Raw genomic sequence first — 14,981 nt, forward strand, 5'->3', positions numbered from 1 at the left:
AAATCTAAGAAGAATGAAAGAAGAGTAGACAATAAAATAGGAAAGGAAGGGAACCTAAAAGAGTATCCCTAGAAAGTGGAATTGATAATAGATAATACTTGAGAGAGAAAATCATCCAAGTCATGACTAGTACTCTCAAAAGAAAAGACTATGGAGGTGAGGAAGAGAAAAATCCTTACTAGCATTTGAAACAAAGAGGAGCCATCACCATCCACCACCATAAATGTGTCAATGTTGACATGGTTACCCCTTGGTTTGTGCAAGTAATCACAGGGCTAATTGAAGGTCTAAAGGATTTTTAATTACTATCATAAGGTGAATGAAAAAAATATGCAAAATGACATATGATTGTTATGGTTCTCAATTCAAGTCAAGCAACATGAATGGGTCAAATGTGCATAAAGAAAGTTACATGGTCTGTGTTTCAAAAGTGACTTTGAAGTAGCACTTGCAGATTTTTCATGGCAGACAAAACTTATAATTGGAGGCAATTTGAAACTTTGGTGCCATAGCAAAATTCAAACAAAGACTTTCTGAATGTGGTCACAAATGTTCTGTGTGCTTGGATCATTTGTTCTGAAGTATAGAATGATAATGTCCATATCAAACCAGGAATGAAAGGTCTACAGGATACTCTTATATTATAGAAAAAAGCATTCTTCAGCACACAAGTTAAAGTTTGACAGAAAAAGCCCAAAGGAATTAAAAAAACATTAGATTGGAAATGGTGTATATAAAGGCAAGTGACCTATCAAGCACCTGAAAAGAAATAATGAGTAAACACCCAAAATTTCACAGTGTTCACAGAACTGGAACTGTGGTTGTCAAAATAGGACAAACCTCTCCAAGCATTGATCCACTCTCAGTTGTTAAAGAAGAATTGTCCCTTGCAAGTCTAAGGTTTGATGAAGCTGCAATCAATTTCAAAGAAAACACTCCTTCCCATACTAACTTGACTACCTTAGGTTTTAGTTTTTGAATTGAATGAAATATCTCACATCTCTCATTATAGATTCATAGAATGGATTTCGATGGTTGTGCTGTAGGAAACATCAAATATTCCCCACAGTCACCAAATGTGCAGGATAATGAAGTTTTGTGCAGCATTTGTGAGATTTTCTTGGTCTTTGACTTGGTGATGCATCTATGAAAATCCAAGCTGCCATTATGTATAATTTTCTTAGTGAATGAAGATGAGACAATGGTGAAGGAACTAGTACAAATGGCAGATCTACATGAACTCTATTCATAAGAAAAGGTTGTTGAGGAATCCATAGAGGAAGACTAGTTTTGCTAGCTGCTTTCTTCTAACCATGCCATGTTTCTTGATCCCTTCTATTCTTATTTCTCTGATATTTTTATTTCTATCAGTGATGTTTGATGATTGATGTTTGTCACTGTCCTTTGTTTTTTCATGGGTTCTTAGTCAACAAAATTGGCTTGCTATGAGGGCAACCTTTTCAACATGAAATAATAATTGAGTCTCCTTCGACATGCAAAAAGGAAAGCATCTTTCACTACACCTTTGACTACGAATTACAGTTTTGACCATCAGAATCTTCATATGTGAATTTATCATCCTTCTCTACAGAGAAAAGGATCATCTCTGAGCAGGTCAACACAATGCTTACACAATTCTTCCTCTGATAAATGATATTTTATGTAGCTTAATGATGCTCCTTCGTTTGCTGCCAAGGGTTCCTTTAATGAGGGAAATTATGCCACCTATTTAACCAGCTGTCATTTTGATTGATATATTTATGCCCTTCAAATCTAGAGCTGTGGATTGTATGCCTTGAAACTCTACTCATAAAAATGCAATCCAAAACTTTGGCAGCTTTAAAAGTAAGAATTAGAGCCTCTTTGTCTCCAGGGTGAATTCCACTCAGAACACCATCCACATTCATATGTTCCAAATATGGGAGGAATTAGGGGACTTGGATTCTAAACTATTGTCTTGTAGTCACCTTGAATGCAAGTGAACTTGTCCATAACGATCTTCTGCCCGGTCACATCTTGGGCAACAAAGCACACTCCCACAACATTCTCCTTCAGGTCCCTGCTTGAGAAAGCATTAACGAGTAAAACTACTGGACCTTTTTCCTCCTCTGAGCCATGTCTTTTTAGCTCAATTTAAACATTTTTCTTTTCAACTCCTTGTAAAGTCAAATGTAGCATCATTCTCAGCTAAAGTTTCCTCGACGATATTGATTAGAGGCTCCGCCAGGACCTCTTCCACTAACAACCATGTAAGTTCGACAACTTTTCTATTCCATCCATTTACTACTCCATAAGCATCGACTTACAAGATTGGAGTCTTTGTTGTTTCAATCAGTCTCACCATCTCATTTGTCACTGCATTCAATTCATCCATTTCCTGAAGTTTCAAATCAGTGAGTTACCTATTTATCGAGATATTTTTTCTACTGTCATCAATTTCTTTCTAGGAACCTCACAGTATTAACTGCAATGAATGGATGGCATCCATCTCAACATCCTCCCAAGGCAAACTCCTCATTTTTTACATTTCAAGGAATGCATCAAACGAAGATCATGGATGCATTTTCTTACCATCGTCTCTGTCCTGCAGGTCATGTTTGGCACCTCCCCATTTGATTTCTTTTGCAGTATGGGATCTGAACCAAAACAAAAGTATTTTGAATTAATTCTCACCATGGCAATTCCACAAACTGCATTCCCTAATGATCCCGCTCTGGGATAGCCTGCATAAACAAGACTATCTATGCTCAAACCTGTGGAATCCATGTGATGCTCAGACAACCATGCAACAATATCTTGGATCTGAGCCTCAGTAGGAGTTACCCCTAGAAGCCAAAAGTTTTCTTCATAGTAAAGGGAAACACCATCACATCTGACAAGATCCATGATGTTGGGCTTCCGAGTGACAATTCCCAAGGGTGTGTCGCGAAGAAGCATGTCGCAAAGAAATGCTTGAGTGCACAGAATTCACTTTTCTCTCATCTGAGCAGCCAATTCAACTTCCTTGTTTAGCTGAATTCCAAAAACTTGCATTAAGAACTCACATGCAGACCTCAAAGGAAATGGAACATAACATTGACTAGTGTGATGACAAACCTCCGTCTAGTTCCTTCTCATTGATTACTACAACCATTACTAGAGATGCTATAGAACCCATGTTGGCCATGTATTAAGCATGGAAACCATGAGGTGCTATCAATCTAGATCCATAGAAACTTAGGTCTCTAGGCAATCTCTTGTCCTGAATCACTGTTATAGGTTGTGTATAGCAATCACAAATCATTCTTACTCTGTTCCTCATAAAAAAAAATCTTGAAACCTGAAGGACATCAGTTGCAGGTTAGTGAAGACACAATAAGGTTCTAAATCATATCTTGTAATCTCGGATATCACCTCACCATCATCATCATCATGAAATTTATAAGACATAACATGGTCATAGCCTATAAGGTCACACACCTCTTGTACAATCATGTCACACAATAGCCCAATATTTCCACCAGGGATAGATTTCCAACCGTGATATTTCCTTTTGCAGCAAGATTATAGGATTGTAATGATCTCATTGCAGAGGTGGAAACATATGAAGTCCCAATAGGCTCAAAATCTATCACCAACGCCACATCAATTCTATGGAGTATAGCATAGAAGGGCTTACCGGAACTCTTGGAATGGACCAAAACAAGATTCAGAAGATTGAGTTCTTCAAACTTGGAAGCCTTCTGCAATGCCATGGTGCTCGAAGGAGTGAACAAGGTCTTTGCATCACTGCCAATACAAAGAATTTGTTGGTCCTCCATGCTGGGAACTGCATGAGTTGATGCTTGAAACATATCTGGGGGGTTTTCACTGTAAGAAATCACTTCAAAAGTCTTCTCATTCACTGCAACCATGCACCCAAATGGATGAATAAGCTTGATCCTTTGTATTTGCTGCAGATATGCACTAACTGCAACTGATGGAACAATCTCTAAATCCTTGTTATCTGTTCTAGAGTCACAACTTTCAACACCTTGAATTTTAGGCCAGACATCCCAGCTTTAAGAAATTTAAGAACTTGTCTCAATCCCTCATCTCCCACATCTGCATCATCATTTTTCTCTGTGTCAGTATCTGAGTCTTCAGTAGATTTAAGTGATAATGAGAAGGAAGCATCTGTAGATTGTCCATTCCGCTGCAAGTAGACCACCTGCTCCTTGTATTTCTGATTTTTGTTAAGAAAATTTCAAACATAGGAATGCCTAGAGCTCCTGCAACCTTAAACACCAACAAAATTTGCCCATATAAATCATTTTTAACAAAAAATTATATGTGATAACACGACCAAACGTGTGAGAGAGAAGGCGCCAAGGGCTGGCCTCAGTCCCAGACTTGCAGAGTAAGAAAGCATGGCTTTGGGTTCACAATGTTGGCCTTCTTCGCCTCCTAGAGAATAGATCTAAAATATGGTGGTCATGTTAAGCCGAAAGTGGCATCGACCCTCGATCCTTCCAAATGCGCCCTTCCTTCTCCTTCTTCCTCATGGACAAACCTTTCAAATGGAGGGAAATAAACCATTTTGATATTTGGACAAAACTTTCAAATGGAGGGAAATAAACCATTTTAATATTTGAAAGAAACAAATCCATGAAACCTTAATGAAAATTAAATGAAATGCTCTTCTATTTATCAAGGGAATTAAATAAAAGGTTGAGTCTACCAAAAGATAATTTTGTTAGAAATTTGAAAAACAAACATATAAATATTAATTTTTCTTGATAGTTGTTAGATAAATAGATGTTCGTGATTTTTTTTCTAGAATAAAGATTTAACGACAAACAAAACCTTAGAGCTGCACAAGCTCAATGTCCAACGAGGCTCTAGATCTCATAGGCCAAATCTAAAGAGATAAGCCAGATCTAAAGAGAAAGATTATAAACTAAAAAGGATACCAACTTTAATTCTGAGCAAAGCTTCAATGCACCTTCCAGAACTTCAGTTCTCCTTGCCATTTTTCATGGAAATCATGGTTGTTGTTTCTCAAGACTTTCTGCTAGAGGGGAAGGCAGAGCTGCAAGGTAACATGCGTGTTAATATGCCCTGGAATTGTTAGAGGGTGTTTAATATGAAATTAAGTCTCTTCTTCATTTATTACAAATACAAATGATTATTTTTACATCTTTATATAAAATTAAGAATCATTTTATAGGTTATTTAATAAATAAAAGGTTGATTCTTTTCTTTTGTTTAATGGGAGCTATTTTTTATTATAAATAATTATTAATTTATGAAAAAAATTAGGTTTTTGTGTCACTAAATATCAATTGAGGGGGGTTTTGGTTGATTTATCAAAAGTGAATTATGGTGATATCAAAACACGTTTTGTGTGGTTAAAAGGTGAAGAAAAGTACTAATGTTATGGTAATGATCAATCATTATTTCCAATTAAATGTTTGGTTTAATAAGGATAATTCAATGGTGAGAGAGCTTTGGTAGTGGTGGCGCATAACAAAATACCCAATGGTGAGAGAGCATTGGAAATGTTATAAAAGGACAAGAGACTATTGAATAAGAGTAATATTAGAAAACATAAAACAATATGAAAGAAAATTTCTTGATTATCAGAAGATGAAGAAGATAATTGAGCTTGGGCCAGTTGGTAATGAAGTTCTCTTGCCTCAATTTCAAAGAGACTAGTTACTAGAAATTTTTCTCCATCAGATCTGTATTGGGAAATTTCATCCCATATTTGAGCAGGTTCATATGCATTGGTGAAATTTTCCAAGATCTTCTACTGATATATGGATTTTGGATTTTGTGGGAAATTTGTAGCTCGATGACCTTTCTTCTTACATATATAATGGTTAAAATTATTTGAAGGAATCTTCCTTCATTTAAATAATGATTTTTCCCTGGTTGAGATGATGTTTAATAGAGGGAGTCAACATGGGAAAGGTAATACTTTGGCTCTCACATGTTTTAGAAAATTGATATCTCTTGATATCTCTTTGTCCATAAACATTAGGGGTGGAAAAATAGCATAGCTTCTAGAGCTAAGTTTGTTCCAACTTAGTTATATCTTGAACCACAAATTAGTGTTGACCTCATGGATATGATAGAAATTTTGTGGCTTGTATGGTAGTATTGTCATAAAATAAGAAGGGTAGACATCAAAATAAGCTTTGTGTGGTCAAGTGAAGTAGTAATGTCATAAGATTAATGATAATTTCAAATGAAATGTTTGTTCTAGTGAGGATAACTAATCTATGGTATTTTCCATGATGTTCAATAGAGGGAGTCAACATGGGAAAGGTGATAGTTTGGCTCCCACATGATTTAGAAATTGATCTCTTTGTCTATAAACATTAGAGGCAGAAAAAAAATCCTAAGCTCTAGAGCTAAGTTTGTTCCAAATTAGCTATATCTTGAACCACAAATTGTTGTTGACCTCATGGATATGATAGAAATTTGGTGGCTTGTAGGGTAGTCTTGTCATGAAATAATGTTGTCACTTATTATCTAGTCATATATTTTAATCATAGACTAAATTAGTCATTTATTTTAGTCACTTTTAGTTTAGTCACTTATTAGCTAGTCGTATATTTTATCCCTAGACTAAATTAGTCGTTTAAGTTAGTCATTTTGAATTTGGTCACTTAAAATTGCTCAAATTTAGTAGTAATTTACTTGAAATAATTGAGGTGACTAACTTTTTTAGTCACCTAGTCATTAATTTCATCATTTTCTACTATTGATTTGGTCCCAAGTCGTGATACTATTACCCTCAAGGCTCATAAACTACCAGAGAGTTGCATCCTTCAAGCTGGAAGGTAAAGGATTGAGCTTTTTTCTCATCTTTGGTATAGTGACAAGTTCTGGACACAACAACAAGCTCGAACATAAATGTCTTAGGATCCTCTGTGACTAGGTCATAGAAGTGTGGAATTACAGATCGATTACTATTTTTATTTTTTTCTTCTCCATATGTCTCTCTAATGGATAATACAAACACTTCAAGATACATTTCTTCAGCCATACTAGTATGGGTTGAAGGATTTTCTCCCTCAACAAGCTCAGATCCTTGCTTCCTTACTCGAAAAGGCCTCAAAGATCCCTATGTATAGATAAAGAGACTCACAATGAATTTAAAATGTCTACATGTCAGTAGAAGTGGGTTTTTTGGGTAAAAAGTAGTTTGTCTTGCCCCTAGGTCTACGAGGCATAAAATAAGAAAAATTCTAAAAAAAGGAAGAAAAATTATACAAAATGTTCAGTTTTTGTATTTTCTAAAAAATACTATTTGTTTTTCTTTCCTCAAAAGAAAAAATAAAGAAAACAAGTGAATTAATCACAAAAAAGGTAGTTCATACCTTGACACCTCCATGACAATGGTGCCACAAAGTGATGGCCCTTAGTATTGCAACAACAATTCTACAATTACCAAGAGTCTTAGATTTTATTATCAACCTGGGGTTCATACAAACATAACATGGGTCATAATTAGATGTGCAGAAGGCATTATCTCTTTTCTTTTCTAATCCTCATGTAGGTGAGAGATGTTGTAGTGTTGGTTGGATGAATAGAATTCCAGACAAGTTTCCAAGCTAACTAGGAAATTGAAATTGAATAAATAACTTGCAGGAATGAATGGAACACACCTATGTTGATTGTAGGAAGTGGAAATAACACTTTGAATGAAAATAAAATACTTAGAAAGTAGGCCTAAAGTCTATGTTGCAAAAGCTAAAAAGAATAGTTATAAAGCATGTAGTAAAAACATCTAATGGAAACTTCATGAGTTCTTTACTCTTCCAAAATTAATCCTCAACATCCTAGACATGTTCTAGTATCATAAGGAAAACAAATCAAGAGTTTATTGCTAAATTGGATGAAAAATATAGGACATTTATTTCCTAATTCAAGATACCATGTTTTTCTATAGGAAAAAACAACAAGTTAGAAAAATTTCTAAAATGCAAATCTAAGATGAGACAAGGGGTTACGAATGATGGGAAGTGATATTATTCATCTAGGAAAATGATGGAACAATTATGTCTAAGATTTAGCACTATGAAGCCAAGTTCTATTTATCCATTGTAATTATAATCCTCGCTACAGAGTAAAACACTAAAATTATAAAAATTATAATAGAAAAAGTAATGAAATGGAAAGTGACTTGATAATGCAATGTTAATAAATATTAGTGATCTAAGATGCTGACATATAATATAAATTCCATACAAAAAAAGTTTTCTCATAAAACAACCTACTTAACCAAGAATCAAGCTATCAAACTATAATTTCCAGAAAATTTGAAAGTAAAGAAAATGAAAAGCATCAAAATAATAGCAACATAAATACAAGAGGGTTTTGAAGCTCCTGGGGTGGGTCGAACCCAAGGATTCTCAAACTCCTTAAATAGGAACCAAGATAGAAAGTGAAAGGAGGAACTACTTCGATTAACTTAAATTCTATCTTAAATTAGGAAATACAATGCTACAAAACTTTCCCAAAATATTCATAGCCTAAGCTCTTTCTAATCTAATATATTCCTATTTCGTTAAGGGAAAGCTTGAATCTCTTATTTATACATCAGGAAGAGGATCAACCTCCTTAAGAGGAGGGTTGGATTTCCCCCAAAAAATCTTAATAATAAGGGATCTTTCCTCATATCTAACTTGCAACAATAGGAGGTATTAAATGCTTTCATATAGTTATGCTTGTGTTTTAATTCAACAAGTAGAAATCCCTATAGTATCTCCAATGCAAGATTCTTCAGAATCTAGTCAAAATATTTATAAATCCTACAAAATAAATATATTAACGCACATAAAGAATGAAAATCACATTTAATCCTCGAGGAACTCATTAAGCTAGGAAAATATACCATTAAGTGAAAAATGTGGGGTAAAACAATATTTTTGTAACACACCTATGGCTCTACTTTTTAAACATTTATTATTTTTAGACATTGAACTATTATTGGATTTAATGGTGATGGAAGTCATGATTAGACTTATGTGATGTTTTAGTTATTTTATTATTATTTGAATTAATAAATACATTGTCTGGAAATATTTAGAAAAGAGCACTAGAGTTTCGAAGGCTTCTTGCCATCTCAGAAAAATTTGTTGGTGGTTAAGTTGACATGATGGACCTTCCCTAAAAGTCTCCCAAAAAATCCCTAGGAGAAAATAATTAAAAGAAATTAAATTAACAGAAAGGGAGAGAAATATTATGCTAATCACTTAGTTGGATAAAAATACTAAGTGGGGTCGAATAAAGCATTACACGAGAGAAAAGTGTGCTTTAAAGAAAAAGAAAAATAAAAATAAAATAAAATAAAAATACCTAGGAAAAAGGCTAGCAGACATTAAAGAAGGACACTGCAAAAATTTGTTGGGAAGAAATCTATAAGAGAAACCACATAGGGAATCAAAGGGTGGTTGGTTCCTGAAGGCAAGAAGATCTTAGCTTAGGGGGGACTATTGGAGTTAGTTCATGGTTGGGTGGAACATTCCCTGTTCCCGGTTTGGGGGGTCTACTGCTTCGTTCAATGGTTCATCTTTGATAACATTGCCTCAAATGAGTTGTGCCTTATTCTTTCTTCTAAGTTCCCATTCAAAGGCATCTAGGAAACACATCGTTAATTGTTCAAATTCATCTATGGTAATTAAAATATACAAAAAGTGGTACTAGTTTTTATTTGTTTCATACGCTAAAAGACAACTCACCTTCAACCTTAGAAGAACTGAAATTCACAGCCAAAAATAGAAATGAGTTGGAATTAGATAAAAAGATAAAAAGTAGGTAATCGTCAAATTTGCGAGAAGAAAGTGCACATCTTGAGCAATTATAGTATGTTGAAAAGTTTGATGATATAGGCACAAGACTAGAAATAAGGTATAAGACACCAAAAGTTTTGTCAACAAAAGAGAGTACTTATGTATATGCCAACACAGAACACTAGGAAATCAGAAACAATGAAGCCATAAAACCAAGTACTGAACTTGCAATCATGGATATCAAAATGTCTGTTGCTTGTCACAGCTGTAAAATCACGACTTTGGTGCAATCCACATAAATGCATAGCAAAAATTTCTTCATGCTATATTCAAATTTATTTTTGTTGATTCGCATAGAATAATCTACCCAGCAATTCACAAATGTATGCATGTATTGTTGAGGATACAGATTAAAGATAATATGGCTATTATGAAAACTTCACCTGCCATCAAACATGTAAGCAAGTGCTAATGTAGCCATGAAGCATGCCATCTTTGATCATGATGATGAACAAAGATTCACAAGTGCTAGAACCCCTCCCTCTTCAACTATTCACCAAGCATTCCCAACATTGAATGCCAGACTCCACAATGCTCCAGCTGCAGTCTCGTGCACATTTTAGAATCAGGATATTCATGGTTATTATGTATAATTGTTCATCCTATCTCTAATAAAGCACACAAAGTGAAACACAGAAGAGAATCTAACATTGCACAACGAGAAAACGATAGAAAATACACTAATGAAAAATCACTCAGAGAGTGAGATAATCATGAAAAAATTCAGATGTATAATAGAACAGAGAGAAGACAAAATCAAGCAAAATATCTTTGTTAGGTCCCTATAATACTAGTGATGCCCCCATTACTATTGTTGTTGTATCCCTTATTAATATTGTTGTGCCCCTATTGTCCCCATAGAATCCCTCTATTGTTATTTTTGTGCCTTTATATTATTATTGTTAGGTTGGCTTGGTTATATTGTGAACCCTTAGACTCCTATATATAGAAAGGAGGTTTTCTCATTTGTATCATCCAAGAATTGTTGATTTGTGTAATGTAAAGGAGGTTTGCCCCCTGGAAGAGGCTGAATTCTAAGGCATTCAACTATCTTTTCTATCTTTTTGTGCGCTGATTTCATAACATTTGGTATCAGAGCTTTGGATTTTAGGGTTTCGCTGCTCCAAATAGGTCATCGTGGAATTTTCGCTATAATTTTTTTTCTATGACATTTCGAAAGCGAAACAAAAAACCCATTTGAGACAAAATCGCGCTAAATCTCGGGTCTGAATTTTAGAGCTTTTCGCACTATATTTGCGGAGATATTATCTAAGGAAGTTGGCCTTTTTGTAGACTCCTGAATTACATTCCAAACAGGTGACCTTGGGAAAATCGTCATAACTTTTGTTCCGAGCATCAGATTGAAATTTCGTAAGAAGTTACAGAAAGAGGACAGACTTTAGTTTCCTATGTATATTTTTTAGATACTAAGGTCAAAACAGTGACATTTGGCACTTCATACAAGTTCGCTCTTCTGGAAAGGTCTATAATCAGGTCATCTTGGGAGATTGTGCATAACTCTAGCTTGGAAAATCTAAATTCAATCAGACTGGTGGCATTGGAAAGAGGACATAGAGGGCTACTACAAACCGCAATTTCAAAAATGGATGATCTAAAATTACAGAGATACATCAGATTCAATATCGAGCTCCTACAAAGTGAAAAAAGGTCTGTAGTTTTTTTAAATTTTTTAAGCTTGGTTTGAAAAATTAGTTTGAAGGAATTCAAAGGGCATAGCAAAGCATTATTATTGGTAATTGATGCCCTAAGGAAAGAAAATGCTAACACCTAGGAAGCAACCTGAAAGTTCTAGCATGACTCATGAAGAAGAGGAAGAAATGCAACATGATATATCAAAATTATGAGACCAAGTGCAACAAATGTCACTTGCACAAAAAGTAATAGAATCTAAGATGGATGGTTTAAAGAAAGATGTAGAAGCTAAGATGGATGGTTTAAAGAAATGCGTAGAATCTAAGATGGATTGTTTAAAGAAAGGCGTAGAAGCTAAGATGGATGGCATGGAAGCTAAGATGAATGACATGGACGCTAAAATGGATGGCATGGATGATAAGATGGAAGAATTGAAGATAAATTTGAATAAGTTGCTACAAGAAATGGTCACTAATGGTGAAAGGGTAGTAAAGGAAACTCATGATGAGAACGAAAGAAATGTTAATCATGATTTCATAGACTCTAATGTTGGATCGAAGACCCACCATATTCCAAAAATTGATATGAGGAAGTTTGATGGCAAGGATCCCGCAACATGGATACTACAGATGGAGCAATTTTTCGATCTCAATAATTTGCAAAACACACAAAAGGTACATATTGCAACTTTATATTTGGAACCAAATCATTTTGTATGGTATCAATGGCTTTGCTCTTGTAAACAAATTATCACTTGGGCAATTTTTACGGAAGAAATGATAGCACATTATGAGGATACAAAAAGCAACACTTTTTTTAGCCAATTGATAAGTCTCAAACAAAAGGGTTCAATGATGGAGCACATTGAGGAGTTCCAAAAATTGCACATAAGGGTAAAAAATATTCCAGAGGAACATAGGATTGATGTGTTCATGGGGAATTTAAAGGATAATATCCAATATGATGTTCGCCTTTGGGAACCTAATTCATCAGAGAAGGCATTCAGGTTAGCAAGAAAAATGGAAAGCAAAATTATGGCAACCAGGAAGCCTACCTGTTATGAAACCAGCTCACAAAAAGATAGAAAAGAGAGATCCATGCCTTAGAATTCAGCCTCTTCGAGGGGGCAACCTCCTTTACATTACATAAATGAGCAATTCTTTAATGATTCAAATGACAAAACCTCCTTTCTATATATAGGAGTCTAAGGAGTCACAATATAACCTAGCCGACCTAACAATAATAATATAAAGCCACAAAAATAACAATAGAGGGATTATATGGGGCACAGCAATAACAATAAGGGGACAATAGGGGCACAACAATATTTATAAGAGATACAACTACAATAGTAATGGGGTAATCACTAGTATTATAGGGACCCAACATGCCCCTCTCCTTAAAAAAAGTGTTGTCCCCAACGCTTTAGTAGTTCTGGATGCTTCTGTATAAAATTCTCGTCCTCCCATGTGGAATCTTTAGCGGATAAGTTCTTCCACTTGATAAGATACTCCAAAATTGATCAATTTCGTAACTGTCGAGTTCTTGTTTCTGTGACTGCTTCTGGTTCCAATATAATTTTTCCTTCCTCGTCAAGTTCTGGCAATATTGTTTGAACTGGGAGATTGTCGCCTATAACCTTCTTTAAACATGAAACATGGAAAACTGGGTGCAATCGAGAAGCTGCAGGAAGCTCCAATTTGTATGCCATAGTACCAATCTTTTGCAACACCTTGTACGGACCATAATACTTTGGTGATAATTTATTATCCTGCTTAGCTTGCTTGAGGGACATTTTCTTATATGGTTGTAGCCGTAGGAATACCCAATCACCTACATCAAAACTTCTTTCACTACGATGTTGATCTGCCTGTTGTTTCATTCTATTATGTGCCAACACGAGGTTATCCTTTAAGAGTTGGAGGACATGTTGTTGATGTTCGATGTGATGTTCCACTACTTGAACCTTAGAATTTTCTCTTAAATATGATGTGATGGATGGCGGCTGATATCCATAAAGTGCCATAAATGGGGTCATTTTTGTTGCTGTATGGAAGGAAGTGTTATACCACCATTCAGCCAGAGGCAACCATTTGACCCATTGTGTCTGTTTATCAGATACAAAGCAACGAAGATATCCTTCCAAAAATTTGTTTACTATCTCAGTTTTCCCATCCGATTGAGGATGATAAGATGAGCTATGAGCTAACTGAGTACCAAGACAAGAAAATAATTTTGCCCAAAAATTTCCAGTGAAAATGGGATCTCTATCACTTACAATAATCTTTGGGTTTCCACGTAGCTTTTGAATTGTTTCCATAAATGCAGTAGAAACTGTACTGGCTTTAAATGGATGTGATAATGCACAAAGTGTGCATACTTGGTAAGTCTGTAAACTACCACCATGATGACACTCTTTCCCTCAGACTTGGGTAAACCTGTGATAAAATCCATCGAAACCTCCTCCCAACGTTGGCTTGGAATGGATAAAGGTTGTAATAGACCCGGTGTCTTAATTGTTTCAACTTTATTTTGTTGGCAAACCAAACATTCCACCACAAACTTTTGAATATCTGATTTAAGGCCCTCCCAAAAAAATTCCTTCTTAATCCTGTGGTAAGTTTTTAAAAATCCTGAGTGCCCTCCTAAGGGAGAAGTGTGCAATTCCATAAGAATATTTTTTTTTAGCTGGGAATTCTTACAGAGGTATAAGTGATCTTTGTACCATAACGAATCATTTTGCCAGCTAAATGTATCAGACGTACTGGAGTCTTGTTGTAACTTTCAAATAAGTGCCCACAGTTCTTTGTCATTCTTCCTTTCCTCCCTTGCTTCGTTTATCCAATCTGGTTGGATAATAGAAATGGCGCACAACAATGCTTCCACATCCTCATCCTTTCTTGAGAGTGCATATGCCACCACATTTTGCTTCCCTTTTTTGTAGATGATTTCAAAGTCATAACCCAACATCTTTGTGACCCACTTTTGGTTCTCTTCAGATGATAATCTTTGTTCTAAAAAGTATTTAAGGCTATCATGATCCGTTTTTACCTTGAATTGTCTTCCCATTAGGTAGGGTCACCATTTCTTAAGTGCATGGAGTATTGCCAACATTTCCTTCTCATAAATAGCTTTGTGTAAAAACTTTCCCTTGATTGGACGACTTTCGAAAGCAATGGGTCTTTCATCTTGCATTAAAACAGCACCAATTCCATTTCCTAAAGCATCACATTCCACAATAAAGGTTTTTGTGAAGTCTGGTGTAGCTAAGACCGGTGCTTGGCACATTGCCTCTTTAAGATGCTCGAAGGCCTTTGTTGCTTCTGGAGTTCATGAAAATGCATCTTTCTTCAATAATGTTGTTAGAGGTGCTGCTATTCTCCCATAATTCTTAACAAACTTGCGATAATACCCTGTGAACCCAAGAAATCCTCGCAGATGCTTTATGGATGTGGGGATTTTCCATTCCTTAATGGCTTTAATTTTGCTAGAGTCTACCTTAAC

At 35.3% G+C, this 14,981-nt stretch overlaps 1 pseudogene; it reads right to left on the bottom strand.

Moving 5' to 3' along the window:
• Positions 1–1,839: 1,839 nt before the first annotated feature.
• The window catches only part of LOC149204742 (phytochrome pseudogene), a 45,952-nt pseudogene continuing 32,810 nt past the window's right edge, over positions 1,840–14,981 (bottom strand).

The sequence above is a fragment of the Pinus tabuliformis genome, chromosome 1_2, assembly GCF_031772625.1.
Source record: "Pinus tabuliformis cultivar Carrire ecotype Pingquan chromosome 1_2, CPIR1, whole genome shotgun sequence".
In the NCBI taxonomy this organism is placed as follows: domain Eukaryota; kingdom Viridiplantae; phylum Streptophyta; class Pinopsida; order Pinales; family Pinaceae; genus Pinus; species Pinus tabuliformis.